The sequence below is a fragment of the Crocuta crocuta genome, unplaced genomic scaffold (genome assembly GCF_008692635.1).
Source record: "Crocuta crocuta isolate KB4526 unplaced genomic scaffold, BGI_CrCroc_1.0 scaffold179, whole genome shotgun sequence".
NCBI classification, from domain to species: domain Eukaryota; kingdom Metazoa; phylum Chordata; class Mammalia; order Carnivora; family Hyaenidae; genus Crocuta; species Crocuta crocuta.
Window position 1 is genome coordinate 9,624,892 of NW_027551568.1, and position 15,841 is coordinate 9,640,732.

Genomic DNA, 15,841 nt, shown 5'->3' on the forward strand with positions numbered 1-15,841 from the left:
TATGAAACTCCTCCAGGAATTTTTACTGCTTCTGGATTATTACTGTCTGCTCTAATCTATACTCAAATGATAAGAATGTAAGCATCAGGTTGAGTCTTTAAAATTTCTGTCACCTTTGGGGTGCCTGGATGGCTCAGTCGATTAAGTGTTTGACTCTCAGTTTCAGCTCAGGTCATGATCTCACGGTTTTGTGAGTTGAGCCCTACATTGGGCTCTGTGTTGACTGTGCAGAGTCTCCTTGGGAATCTCTGTCTCTCTCCCACTGTCTCTACCCCTACCTTGCTCATGTTATCTCTATCTCTCTCAAAATAAATAAATAAATTTAAACATTATTTAAAAAATTTCTCTCACCTTCAAGAGCTCTGTGTCCATGGGATGCTTTAAATTGTCTCTTGGTTGGTTTCTTGGTCAATATCTGGTCTTCCTACCATGCAGCTACTTGAACTTCCTTTTAACATACAGACACATAGCATCTTGTGTTATAGCATACATCTCCATGATTTCATCAACATTTTGAAGAGCTACAATAATTCATTTCCCCCTTAGTTACATATAGCGTCTCATATGCTCATACAGGAAGCCAAGAATCTACCCTTGCCCTGAGATTTGTCTTAATCCTGGTAAAATCTTTTATTACATAATAGACTCCCATATCAATGAGATCTCCTCTACCCAATTATGTTTCACCCACACCCACTTGATCCAGTGCCCACAGGATCCAGTCCTCTGCACACTCACCCAGAAGCTGCTGGTACATGTTGACCAGATCCATTTCCTCCCCCACAGGCCAAGCACTTCCTTGGCTGGGTGATATTGTGTGTGTGTGTGTGTGTGTGTGTGTGTGTGTTTAAGTTTATTTTGAGAGAGACTGTGTGTGTGTGTGTGTGTTTGAGTTTATTTTGAGAGAGCCTGTGTGTGTGTGTGAGAGAGAGAGAGAGAGGCAGAGAGAGAGAGAATCCCAAGCAGAGCCCGATGTGGAGCTCAGAGTCATGAACCACAAGATCATGACCTGAGCCAAAGTCAGACATTTAACTGACTGAGCCACCCAGGTGTCCTGGTTATATTGGGTTTTCATCCTAGCTATTGGTCTGGTGGCCATGCTTGGAGATGGAGACAAACCCAGAAAGGGCAGGTGGCTCATGGTATCTTGAAACTTAGGCAACATTTTCAAACAAGAAATAGGAGAACGAGGCTTTCAGGTGGAGGGATGGTCACTTCTCTAGGACCATAAGGGTCAGGAGAATCTACAGAGTCCTTCGGAGGCACTGACACCAAGGTCTCCATCCTGCATCTTGGTGTCCCAAGTCCCAAGAAGAACAGACTCTCCAAGGGTGAGAATTTAATCTTCTCTGAACCCCATGACCTCTATCCTTATGTCCTGGGTCTGATCCTTAGTTTTTTCTGTCCTCTGGCTGCAGAAGATGAGGGATCCATATGCTGCCAAGGAGACCCTCGGGGTTTTGCACATTTCCTTAAATTTGTGATTGAGCATTTCAGCCTTTCACCGCATTTGTCTGACACATCCTCCAATAAAAACATCTTCTCCCGTGCTCCTTGTGATTGTTGTTTCCTAAATCTCAGCAATACTTGAGATAATGCTCATTCCCCTCCACCAACGTTCCATCTCAGTTCTCCACCAGCAAAACTGTAACAACCCCTGCTTCATGATGTTCTGGGCTATTAATACTTCCTCTGTCCCTTATGATGGATTCCCCATTGTCAACCAGCTAGCAAGTGACCGGCTCCAAAATCCCACTTAAAAATCTGTTCTTTTTTTCTTTTTTAATGTCTATTTATTTATTTCTGAGAGAGTCAGGGTGAGGAGGGGAGGGTCAGAGAGAGGGAGACACAGAATCCGAAGACAGGCTCCAGGCTCTGAGCTAGCTGTGAGTACAGAGCCCGACGCGGTGCTCGAACACAGGAAGTGTGAGATCATGACCTGAGCCGAAGTCGGTCGCCAGCTGAAGTCAGTCGCCAAACCAACTGAGCCACCCAAGCGCCCCAAAAATCTGTTCTTTTGACCACTCCTAGCACTAACTCTGTTTCTCTTCCCTGAGAAAGATTCTGAATATTTATGGGCAGGGAGTCTACTGAGGAGTACTTTTGGGAACAATAGCGGATAGGGAGTGAGATGGGAGAAGTTATTGCACTTATAATACAGGTCTCAGATGATTTCATGAGGACATTTTGGAGCTGGGATGGCCCTTCAGAATTGTCCCAATCTGGATGGAAGCTGGATTTTGTGTACCCCACATCTCCCAGTTACTGACTGGGTGTGGGCTGTCCCTGAAAAAGCAGTGTAATAAGTGGGGAAAGCAGCTCATCTCTGCCTATTGTCTGGGGGAAGGGCTCAGATGTGAGCCATCAGCAGCCATTGTTCCCAGCAGCAGGGGAGCTGTGAGTATCTGATGAGATAATGCGCAAGAAAGCGTTTATGAACAGCTTTATTTCACATAAACAAAATCACAGCCTGGGTGGCTCAATCAGTTGAGTGTTTGACTTTGGCTCAGGTCATGATTTCACAGTTTGTGAGTTTGAGTCCCACGTGGGGCTCTGAGCTGACAGCTCAGAACCTGCATTGGACTCTGTGTCTCCTTCTCTCTCTGCCCCTCCCTGACTTGTGCTCTGTCTTTCAAAAATAAATAAATGTAAAAAAAAGTTTAATAAAGATTTAAAAAACCCAATCACATAGTAGCAAAGTATAGTCGAAAGAACAAGCATTTTGATATCAGAGCTTTTACCAGCCAAGCATTTTGATATCAGAACTCTTACCAGCTTTGTTATTTTCAGTTTATTCCTTACTCTTTCAGAGTCTTGGGATTACCTTCTATAAAATGGGGATGAATATATTTTTTCTTGCAAGAGCCCTTTCAAGGACAGCTGAGTTAATACTTATTAGAGTGTTTTATACACGGAGCAGCCCTGTTCTAAGGTAAGGAACTATACTCATACTCAAATCAGATTATCTCACTCAGTTAGCTTTTGTCCTCACTATTCTCTGGAGTACTATATACGTGAATTATAATACCAGTGATGAACTTGAAAAGGATACAGATTTTATTTGATTTAATGGTTACACAATTTCACAATTCTTTGCCTGGTGTTCAGATCCATTTTTGTATGTAACTCTTTTGGAAGTGACATGAAAGAGCTTATTCAAATCGATGATGAGAGGTAATTTTGCTGGGTGAAAATTTTAGCTCACTGGGCTGGTTACATTTAAATACTGAGTCTTGACTTTCTCTAAAGCATCCCATGATCAGAATCTGTCTCACCAAGGAAAGGTCAATGACAATTCACCTGCAAGGGAAAGATCCAATTGCATCTCTAGAATAAAGATCGATACAATCACTGCAAGTAAACCGTGTCCGACCTCATTCTTTGTAAGAAGGAAAAGAATCAACAGGGCATGAAAAGTGTCAGCATTTTGAGTTTTGAGAGGTGAAAAAGGGGAAAGAATTTATGCCATACTCGTCCATCATTGGGCTTCAGTAAGATCATTAAGCTTCAAACTAGAGATAAAGAGGTAGAAGCTTATTCACTTCTGCTGTTGGAAATCCTAGCACCAATTCAGTTCAATTCAGTTCAGTTCAACTCAATTCAATTTTATTCATTTCAACAAACATTTATTTAGTGCCAGCATTGCGTTTGACTTTATGCCAGCTGCCAAAAAACCCCCGATCTCTGGCTGTTCATTCATTTTATTTCATGGCAGACTCTGCTAGGTGCAGAGATAAGAAATAAGCATGTAGGGAGAGAAAGATATGCAGACACACAGAAAATCTATTGGGATAACTACTGAAAGACATGGATAAAATACTGTGGAATTAACTGTGGGAGGAAACTCAAGCTGTGTGTTCATGGGGAAAAGGTGATTTGAGTTGGGGCTTGTGTGATGAGTAAGCATTTACCCATGAGTGGGGAGAAGTTTAGTTTAGTTTAGTTTAGTTTGATAATTATTCATCGAGGTATATGATATGCTGGAGCCTGGGATGGGCACTGGCATTGAGGAGGTAGGTAAAGTATGGTTGCCCTCAGGAAGTTCACAAGGGTCACAGTAGGTGGAGGTAATACTCTGAAAAAGCTTACCTACCTGGTAAAGAGACAGGTGAATTGACAAGGAAAAGTCTCATTTGCAACCGTGTCCAACATATCTGCTTTCTAAGGTAATATTTGGTCTGAGTACAGTCATTATGTTTTGCCCTCATAATGGCAAAAGCATTCTCAGAAAAAATGGTTGGAAACTGGAAATTGGTTAAGTACATGTTCCAAGATATGGTAACAAAGAAGTTTCTGGTATATTTGGGATTATGGTGTATATTTGCAATGGGAGACAATATGGCTGTTCAAAATGGTGCAGAGAAATATAACATGAGAAGTGATATATAATATATAGCTGAGTTAAAAATGCAGAAACACAGTATATGCAGTGTGATTTCACTCTTGTAAATGTTTAGTGCACATTCACAGGGAATGATTGAGAATTTAGATGCTCAAAAATGTTCATGGTGGTTCTATTTGGATGGAGGGATTATGAAGAGAAATTACCAATAATTCTGTCTTCTTTTTCTTCCTCTTCCCCTTTCCTCCTCTTCCTCTTCTATTTTGCTCATGTGTATTTCCTTTCTTGTTCTTCAACAAATCTGAGTTACTCCAGGAATGAAAAAAACAAGCAAATAAAAAGTTAATGGGAACTAGAATGTATCAGGCTAAGTGAAACGAGTCAGTCAGAGAAAGACAAATATTATATGATTTCCCTCATATGTGGGGTTTAAGAAACACAACTGATGAACATAGGGAAAGGGAAGGAAAAATAAGGTAAAAACAGAGAGGGAGCAAACTATAAGAGGCTCTTATATGCAGAGAGCAAACTGAGGGTTGCTGAAAGGGAGGTGGGGGGGGATGGGCTAAATGAGTGATAGGTATTAAAGAGGGCACTTGTTGGGATGAGCACTTGATATTGTGTGTACGTGATGAACCACTGGGTTCTACTCCTGAAACCAATACTACACTGTATACTAACTACCTTGAATTTAAAGAAATAAATTTTTAAAAATCCTTGAAATTAAATATGCACTTCTAGAGTTAGGATAATCCTTATGGTTATGGTATTGTTCCTCAGAATCATCAATACTGTTGGAGGGATAGCATCGTTACTATTATTGATGTTATTAGTCTATTTCCATGGTCTGATGATATTTGAGGTTTTAACTGGTATGCTTTCCTCACTCCCAGATCACACAAAACACAGACAATCTTCCGCAGAGCTAGAAACAAAGGCTGCAAGCCCTTGCCACAGACAGACTTGGATGCCTGTTTTGGAGAACAAATTCTACTGGCAGAGATCATGAAAAAAAAAAGTGATCACAGGCTGGGGAAGAGACACATGGACAGGAAGGCATGATAGGAAGAAACGGAGATCCCCAGTCTGGGACCCCTGGGGTTGTCTGGAAGCTGGGTGGGCAAGGTCTTAGTGATCCTGTCACCGTCTAGGAGGAAATACCGTCCACGTATCATCCACCAGTTTTCCCATCTGGCGTGAAACTCATCTGAGGCTGGAGATTCTGCTCAACTCCCATGCATCCGCGTGCACATTGCCCACTTCTGAGCCTGAGCAGCCCACTGCTGCATTCCCATTTTATTGACGGAGGAGTGGAGGTTTGAGGAAGCTGAGTGATTTGCATAGAACTCACCCGCGGGGGTAAAGTTAGAACTTGAACCTCATGAATCCCTATGGAGCACTCTTTCCAGTACCCCACCACACTGCCTGAAGCGTGATTTGTGGATCACAGTTTTCCACCGCCACCAGTTCTGTCCCCCATTGCTCCTTGGGCAATGGCTCCTTCCTGTTAGGAGAAATAAACAAGATGGTGACACGTCTTTGAAGTTGTGTCATTTCCAACCTGGTGTTCCACTCCCGCAACAAGAGACAGGGTTATTTCTGGTGAAATCTTTGCTGTAAAGTACATCAATCAATTTTCCTTACAAATGATTTCTAATATGTAATTATGTAATCAAGCACTCCCATAAACAAGCTTGGCCTTGACATGGAGTGATGGGGTGCCGTAATATTTTAAATAAAAGATGATCACACAGCCATTTATTTTGAAGTCCAATTTTCAGGATTGGGAACTATACATTAATGGCAGTTTAGAGATTAACAGGAAGCTAAATGTGAAACCCGATGAGGTAATGCCTTCGACATAAACAAATGCACAAAAATAGCATCCTGCAACTGTTTTCAAAGTCTCACAGAGTTACGGGGCTTTCGGCAAGGCAGAGGGTGCAAAGAGTACTAGATTCATCAAATTCTGGCAGCGATCTGTTAAAAAACTAATGGTTTTGTCTACAAATGGAAACTGCTAACAGCTTTACCCGTCCACTGCAATCATCTTTCCATCTGCTTGGGTTTTATCATCGTGTCGCCTTTGGAAAATTACAACACAGAGCATATTCTCTTGGAGGTCTGTTGTTGAGCTGAATATTCTGGGCCACGAAATTGTGACAACAGTTGAAGAGTTTCCCTGCAAAAGCGTTACAACCATTGCATGCCAACAAGCCGCCTGTGTTGCAAAGCTCTGGTAGGAGGGGGCAGCGGACTGCGTTTAATAGAGCACAATTAAAATAAATGCTTGCGTATACTTGAACAGGCACGATCTAACACTTGCAGTGCCTTGAAATAATGGCTACTTCTTTTTGGTCTCCTGTCATCGTTCCTTCTTACTCTATCTTCTTTCTTTTCCATTTCCCTACTAAAAATGTGTTATTTTCTAGGTGCATGGTCGTGAAGGACCTGGACAGGCCCTCTAGCCTGTGATCTGCTCTGGAAGGAACATTATTCCTCTGTCTTCAAATCCTTTGCCTGGAGCCTGGCTCGCGGTGGTGTTCTAGTCCCTAATTGTGAATGAATGAATGAAAGAATGAATGATGCTATGTATTTCATATGATGATGTATATCTTAAAAAACATTATGTACTTTGTAAAGCATTTTCACTGACACCGTCCTTAAAACAATATAAGAGGAAGGAAGATGAGATATTGCCTCTATGTGTTAGTTCTGGGCCTTTAAGAGGAAGATACTAAAATTGGGTTAAATGTGAGAGACTGATTATGGAAACTGCCCTTGAGGAAAAATGGAGAAGAAGCAGTGGAGAATGAGGGAGCCACCATAGCGGGATGCAAGTCTTACTACTACAGAGGAAAGAAGGAAAGATGGAGCAGCAGAAGTATTTGACAGAAGTTAAGTTCAAGAAAATTTCAGTAAAGCTGATGGAGAGACTTCGGGCTGAAGTCACTGGTCTGTGGAGTCCCACAGCCCCCAGCAACGTGCCTGTTTTTCCCAGAAGAGTCCTTGGTGCACTCGGGCTTTGGCTGGGGGTGCCAGTGTGGTGACCAATTTCAGACAGCATGACTGAAGCCCTTGGTCAGTTATACTCCACGTGGTCAGAGATTTGAGGGGAGAATTCTCACTGTGATCACATTCTGTTCAGAGATAAGAAAACTGAGATCCTGAGAGATTAAAAGGCATTCTTAAGGTGTCATACCAAGTGAGTGGAAGAGTAAGAGTTAATACCTGGCTCTTGAAACCTAGTCCATGTGTTTTCTTTATAGACATAACAATGGCTTTTTTCTTTTTTTTTTTCTTTTTTTCTTTTTTTTTGACTGTGACCCATCTGATTTGGTGGGGAGGGCAAAGCACAGGGAGACAAAACACTGGGTAGACAAAACACTTCTCAGGGACATAAGAAGAGACAGACAAGGGGTAGGATTTCTTACACCTCTGGTAGAAAGCAGAGTATAAGGCTGGAAGGTAAAGACAGCCTCATTTTGGTGGAGGAGAGGATGTAAGACATTACATCACTCTCTCTAATTAAAATATGCTATACATAAAATCAAATCATTTGATAATTAAATAGCAGATGATGTTCTAGAGACTCACATAATCTTCTAGAAAGTCGAGGTATTCTTGTTTATTTTTTTCAAGACTGGATTTCCAGAACCTTGACACTGCTTGGTGAGGAAGCATAGCATAAATACTTATCTTTGTTGAATGAATGAATGAATGAATGAATGAATGAATGTAATTTTAGCCTTGGAAGGGGCCTCAGAAAACATCCAATGTACTTCAGAAGATAAAGATAATGAGATGATGAATAAATCACTCCTCAGAGGGAATGAGATCCCAAAACTCCTGTCTCCCTGTGCAATGGTCTGTCCCCCTCCCAACTGGAGCTACCCTGGGAAGAGGGTTCTGCTTTGTCAACCCCAAAACTATCAATACATTAATATTGAAACCTCTGGCATATTTGACCAAACGGAAGACTTCATCTGTCATGTTTTGAACTGAAATCTCAATGTGGTGAGTAGATTAAAACCAGATCCTCAGAAAGAATGAACGGGCAGAATGATGAGTCATTTGGAGAAAAGCAATGCATGAAACCTACAAGAAGAGATCAATATTTTGGGACCATAATGGGACACCCCAGCTGACAGACAGTAGACAGCAGAAAAGTGGAGAACGGACATACTTATTAAACCATTATGTAACTTTTGAAAACACTGGCCCTGAGGGATCGCCCTGCAGGATTGGATATTAATTCACTTACTCACATAGGAAGTATTTATTGAGTACCAACTCTGTCTGGCACTATGATAGGCTGTAAAGATTGTTGGCAAACAAAATCCTATTCCTTCCATAATAGAATAGAGCATCTAGTGGAAGAGACAGACAGTGAATGCACAAACAATAATTCCAGATAGTTGGAAATGTTATCAGAGAAATCCTCAGGATATGGGAAGCAGAATAGTTATGTGGTAATAAGAAGACTGCAAGTGAGTGAAAGTGGCTTGAAATCTGAATGAGAAGGTGTTACCTCTGGAGATCTGAGTGCAAGAGTTTCAGAAGGAGGAAGAACAAGTGTAAAAGCTCCAGGGCCCCCAGCAAAAATAAGAGTGTTTAAGGAGCAGCAGAACGGCCAGTGTGGCTGGAAAGCAGTGCAGGGTGGGTGGCAGGAAGTGGGATGAGAAGCAGGCAGGGCCAGGTTCTGCAGGACCTTGCAGGTAGAGCAAGAAGTTTGGGTTTTATCTTAAGTGTGTTAGGAAGTCGTTGGGGGCTTTTAAGCAGGAGAGTGTCATGGTTTGATTTACATTAAAAAATGAAATTTATCTAAGAAAAAAAAAGGAACAAAAGCAATAAAGACTAGAAAGGACCAGAGAGCATCACCAGAAACACCAACTCTACAGGTAACACAATGGCACTAAATTCCTATATTTCAATAATCATTCTGAATATAAATGGATGAAGTGCTCCAATCAAAAGACATAGAGTATCAGAATGGATAAAAAACCAAGATCCATCTATAGGTTTCTTACAAGTGACTCTTTTTGAACCTAAATACACCTGCAGACTGAAAATGAGGTGATGCAGAACCATCTATCATACTAATGGATGTCAAAAGAAAGCCAGATTAGCCATACTTATATCAGACAAACTAGATTTTAAAGCAAAGATTGTAACAAGAGATGAAGAAGGATATTATATCACAATTAAGGGACCTATCCATCAAGAAGATCTAACAATTGTAAATATTTATGCCCCCAAAGTGAGAGAACCCAAATATGTAAATTAATTAATAACAAACATAAAAAACTCATTGATAATAATACCATAATAGCGGGAAACTTTAACACCCCACTTACAGCTACAGACAGATCATTTAAGCAGAAAAACAATAAGAAGACAATGGCTTTGAATGACACACTGGACTGGATGGACTTAACAGACATATTCAGAATATTTCATCCTAAGGTGGCAGAATATACTTTCTTTTTTTTTTTTAAAATTTTTAATGTTTATTTATTTCTGAGAGAGAGAGAGAGAGAGAGAGAAGCAGCGTGAGCAGAGGAGGGTCAGAGAGAGAGGCAGACACAGAATCTGAAGCAGGCTCCAGGCTCTGAGCTAGCTGTCAGGACAGAGCCCGATGTGGGGCTCGAACCCACGACCCATGAGATCATGACCTGAGCCGAAGTCGGACGCTTAACCGACTGAGCCACCCAGGCGTCCCAGAATACACTTTCTTTTTGAGTATACATGGAATATTCCCTGGAATAGATCACATAAGGGGTCATAAATCAGCCCTCAACAAGTACAAAAAGTTGGAGATCATACCATGCATATTTTCAGATCACAGTGCTATGAAACTTGAAGTCAACCACAAGAAAAAATTTAGAAAGAAGGCAAATACATGGAGGTTAAAGAACATCCTAGTAAAGAATGAATGGGTTAACCAGGTATTAAAGAAGAAATAAAAAATACATTGAAGCCAATGAAAATGAAAACACAGCAACCTAAAACATTTGGGATGCAGCAAAGGCAGTCCAAAGAGGGAGTATATTGCAATTCATGCCTATCTCAAGAAGCAAGAAAGGTACCAAATACACAGCCTAACCTCACACCCAAAGGAGCTAAAAAAGTAACAGGAAATAAAGCCTAAAGACATCTGAAGAAGGGAAATAATAAAGATTAGAGCAGAAATAGATGTTATAGAAACAAACAAAGAAAGAGTAGAATAGATCAACAAAACTAAGAGCTAGTTCCTTGAAAGAATAAACAAAATTGATAACTCCCTAGCTAAACTTCTCAAAAAGAAAAGAGAAAGGACACAAATAGATAAAATCATAAATGAAAGAGGAGAGATCACAACCAACACCACAGAAATACAAACAACTATAAGTTAATACTATGAAAAATTATGCCAACAAACTGGACAATCTGGAAGAAATAGACAAATTCCTAGAAACTCACAAACTACCCATGCTGACAGGAAGAAATGGAAAATTTGGAAAAGACTCATAACCAGCAAAGAAATTGAATCACTAATAAAAAATCTCCCAACAAACAAGAGTCCTGGGCCAGATGGGTTCCCAGGGGAATTCTTTAAGACATTTAAAGAAAAGTTAATACCTATTCTTCTCAAATTATTCCAAAAGTAGAAATGGAAAGAAAAGCTTCCAAACTAATTCTATGAAGCCAACATTACTTTGATTGGAAAACCAAAGACCCCACTAAAAAAGAGAATTACAGATCAATTTACCTGATGAAACTGGAAGCAAAAATTCTCAATAAAATACTAGCAAATGTAATTCAACAGTACATTAAAACAATTATTCAAGTGGTATTTATCAAGTGGGATTTATTCCTGGGCTACAGGGCTGGCTCAATATTCACAAATCAATCATTGTGATACACTACATTAATAAAAGAAAGGATAAGAACCATATGATCCTGTCCATATATGCAGAAAAAACATTTGACAAAATACAGCATCCATTCTTGATAAAAACCTTCAATGAAGTGAGGATAGGTGGAATATACCTCAACATCATAAAGGCCATATACAAAAGACCTACAGCTAATATTATCTTCAGTGGGGAAAACCTGAGAGCTTTTCTCCTATGGTCAGGAACATGACAAGGATGTCCACTCTCACCATTACTATTTAACATAGTACTGGAAGTCTTAACCTCATCAATCAGAAAACAAAAAGAAATAAAAGGCATTCAAATCAGCTAAGAAGTCAAACTTTCACTATTTACATATGACATGTTACTCTATGTAGAAACCCAAAAGACTCCCCCCAAAACTGCTAGAACTGATACCTGAATTCAGTAAAGTCTCAGGATATAAAATCAAAGTGCAGAAATCTGTTGCATTTCTATACACCGATAATGAAGCAGCAGTAAAAGAAATCAAGGAATCTATCCCATTTGCAACTGCACCAAAACCAATAATAGACCTAGGAATAAATATAACTAAAGAAGTAAAAGATCTGTACTCTGAAAACTATAAGACACTTATGAAAGAAATTGAAGAGGACACAAAGAAATGGAAAAACATTCCATGTTCATGGATTGGAAGAAAAACATTGTTGAAATGTCTATACCATCCTCAAAGCAATCTACACATTAAATGCAATCCCTAGCAAAATACAACCAGCTTTCTTCACAGAACTAGACCAAACAATCCTAAAATGTGTATGAAATCACAAAGACCCTGAATAGCCAAAGCAATCCTGAAAAACAAAATTGGAGGCAACACAATTCCAGATTTCAAGCTATATTACAAAGCTTTCATCATCAAGACAGTATGGTACTGGCATTAAAACAGACACATAGATCAATGGAACAGAAGAAAAAACCCAGAAATGGATCCAAAACGGTATGGTCAGCTAATCTTTGACAAAGCAGGAAAGAATATCCAATGGAAAAAAGTTTCCCAACAAATGGTGTTAGGAACACTGGATGGCAACACACAGAAGAATGAAACTGGACCATTTCTTATACTATACACAAAAATACATTTCAAATGGATGAAATACCTAAATGTGAGCTAGGAAACCATTAAAATCCTAGAGGAGAACATAGGAAGCAACCTCTTTGACCTCGGCTGGAACAACTTCTTACTAGACACGTTGCTGAAGGCAAGGGAAACAAAAGCAAACATGAACTATTGGTATTTTGTCAAAATAAGCTTCTGGACAACAAATGAAACAATCAGCAAAATTAAAAGGCATCCTACAGAATGGGAAGAGATATTTGCAAATGACATATCTGATAATGGGTTAGTATCCAAAATCTATAAAGAACTTATCAAACTCAACACCCAAAAAACCCCCCAAATAATCCAATGAAGAAATAGGCAGAAGACCTGAATAGACACTTCCAAAGAAGACATCCAGATGGCTAACAGACACATGAAAAGATGCTCAAAATCTCTCATCATCAGGGAAATAGAAATCAAAACCACAATGAGATACCACCTCATATCTGTCAGAAGGGCTAAAATTAACAGCATAAGAAGCAAAAGAGTGTTGGTGAGGATTCAGAGAAAGGGGAACACTTTTGCACTGTTGGTAGGAATGCAAACTGGTGCAGCCACTCTGGATAACAGTCTGGAGGTTCCGCAAAAAACTAAAAATAGAACTATGCTACGATCCAGCAACTGCACTATTAGGAATTTACCCAAAGGAAGCAAAAAAATATTTGGGTAGAGCCCAAATATGTATTGACAGATGAACTGATAAAGAAGATGTAGTATATATGTATATACACAATAGAATATTACTCAGTCATCAAAAAGAAGGAAATCTTGCCATTTGCAACAACATGCATGGAGTCAGAATGTATTATACTAAGTGAAATAAGCCAATCAGAGAAGGACAAATACCATATGATTTCACTCATATGTGGAATTTAGGAAACAAAACAGATGAACACATAGGAGGTGGGGAGGGGGGAGAGGAGAGAGGGAAACAAACCACAAGAGGTTCTTAATAAGCTGAGGGTTAATAGAGGGAGGTTGGTGGGAGACAGGCTAGATGGGTGATGGGCATGAAAGAACCCACTTGTGATGAGCACTAGGTGTTGTACATAAGTGATGAACCACTGAACTCTCCTCCTGACACCAATATTGCACTGTATGTTAACTAAAATTTAAATGAAAGGAAATGACATTGCTCTGCGGGAAGGCAAGTGGAAGTAGGGAGGCTAGTTGAGCCTGTTGCCAGAGTCTAGTTGAGACCTAAGGGGGACGTGAGCTGAGATGGACAAGCTGGAAATAGCCTAGTGGACCATACAGAGGGATTCCTTGCTGAAGAAGGTAACATGTGCAAGGCAGAGAGGCAGGGTGGCTGGGATAGGGTTGGGGTTCACATGTGGTTTACAATGGCTGCAATATCAGGTGCGCATTGAGTAGCAGGAAGGTATGTAAAGTAAGGAGGATGCTCTCTATTTCACAGAGCCAATGAAGGGACAGCTTGAGAAAACAAGCCACTTCCCCTTTCTGCACCTGTTTCCCTCTCAGTAAAATGGAGAGTGGTGTCATAATGCCATCACTGAGACACCTTCCATTCTGTGATTCTCCCGCATTCCAGGAGGTGAAATCTGATTGAAAAGTCTTGTTTCCATGGCATCGGCAGTGCCGGGGCTTCACCATGTGGGTTTTTGTGGCTTAGGTGCTGGGAACATGCTTTTAGAAGTCAGTATAATAAATGAATAATGGAAATAGGCATTGGATATCACCAAATGTTGAAAGCCCCTTTTAATGGGTTATACAACACAGATTGTTACAGGAGACACCTGGCCCAGGCTATTTATTTCCTGTTTCCCCATTCTTGTCAGAGCCAAATCTCTCATGAGTGAAATAGCCATCTCCTTACTGTCCTGAACACACAGAAAGTTCTTCTGTAGAAAACAGCAGAGGCCGCTATATAATAATGATTACTGATTTGTGTTTCTGTTTTAAAAGGCTGTTTGAGAACAATAGTTCTTACTCTGTGCCTGATGTAGATCTAAGCAGTTCATTTGTGGCAGGCTCCTGTGGACTGCACAAGCTGGTCATATTTTCCTTCCCATTTTACATACGGGAAAAGTGAGGACCTAAAAGGTAATTGCTTGAGGTCACCATGGCCTTTCTACAGTCTCAGTAGAAAACACAACGAACTCAGCCTGCAGAGACTGGGCTCTGCCATTTGACAAGCTATGACCTTTACTTTCAAGTCCCTTAATAGTTGTTCTTGCTTGATTTCCTCATCTTTGAAATGGAGATAATACTAGCACCTCAATGAGCTCTGTAAGCATTAAGACCACTTGTGGAAAGAACCTCATACAGTAAACATTGGTGGTCCCACACATAAAGATGTTTTGTAGACTGCTGTTATCCAAAGATTTAATGTGACCTCCCTGAGTATTTCTAGGCAATTAACTTGCTTTTGTACAAAAATCATATTTGATGTGAAGTTATTTGTAGCATGAGAGAATTCCTACGGTTCTTGGATTTCTGTATGAGTGTCGAGGGAGGTGTTGAGGTAAATACTTCCTCTGAAGATTAGAAAACAGTGAGTCAGGAATTTGAACAAGTTGATATTAATTTCAGGCAATATTTTCTTCTGTTGTATGAAGTCAACATGGAAGAAATAAACCAAATATTTATTAAGTGCTCGGCCATGTTCTAGGTCCTTTGGGAGGAGGGGTGGGGTCCGGAGATGAGCCACACTGTTGATTTGTTCAAGGAGCCTGCTATCTACCATCTAGTGTGCTGCCTAGATGGGGTGGGTTTCTGCTGGAGACAGAGACTGTTTTCACCCCAAAATCTGGTGTGTGTGTGTGTGTGTGTGACAGAGAGAGAGAGGGAGAGAGAGACAGAGAGACAAAGAGACAGAGACAGAGAGAGAGAGAGAGACAGAGAAGGACACAGAGAGGGAATTATTTTCATGTTAATCATATTAATCAAAAGGTCTCAGAGTAGGCTCCATAGCTCAGTGGTTAGAGCACTGGTCTTGTTAACCAGGGATCGTGAGTTTGATCCTTTCTGGAGCCTCTTGTTGACTTCTGCTTTGGGGTGCCTGGTTTGGTTAAGCATCCAATTTTGGCTCAGGTCATGATCTCATGGTTTGTGGATTCAAGATCTGCTTTGGGCTCTGTGCTAACAGCTCAGAGCCTAGAACCTGTTTCAGATTCTGTGTCTCCCTCTCTTTCTGCCCCTCCCCTGCTTGTGCTCTCTCTCTCTCTCTCTCTCTCTCTCTCTCTCAAAAATAAATAAGCACAGATCCTGATGCGGGGCTTGAACTCACCAACCACGAAGTCATGACCTGAGCTGAAGTCAGAAGTTTAACCGACTGAGCCACCCGTGCCCCAAAACATTTTTTTAAAAAAAGATCTTGTGGGGTATCTGGGTGGCTCAGTTGATTAAGCATCTAACTCCTGATTTTGGCTCAGGTCATGATCTCACAGTTGGTGAGACTGAGCCTCACAATGGGCTCTGTGCTGACAGCGCGGAGCTTGC

At 40.6% G+C, this 15,841-nt stretch overlaps 1 long non-coding RNA gene and 1 other non-coding gene across 2 annotated transcripts; one reads left to right on the top strand and one right to left on the bottom strand.

Annotated features, from left to right (window-relative positions):
• Positions 1–372: 372 nt before the first annotated feature.
• LOC144220352 (uncharacterized) lies at positions 373–5,841 on the bottom strand. Its single transcript, XR_013331709.1, has 3 exons — positions 5,694–5,841; positions 4,549–4,643; positions 373–448 (listed from the first exon to the last, which is right to left on the bottom strand). It is a non-coding gene; the product is annotated as an uncharacterized LOC144220352 (long non-coding RNA).
• A 9,462-nt stretch (positions 5,842–15,303) lies between these two features.
• TRNAT-UGU (transfer RNA threonine (anticodon UGU)) lies at positions 15,304–15,376 on the top strand. The gene has a single exon. It is a non-coding gene; the product is annotated as a tRNA-Thr (tRNA).
• Positions 15,377–15,841: the final 465 nt, after the last annotated feature.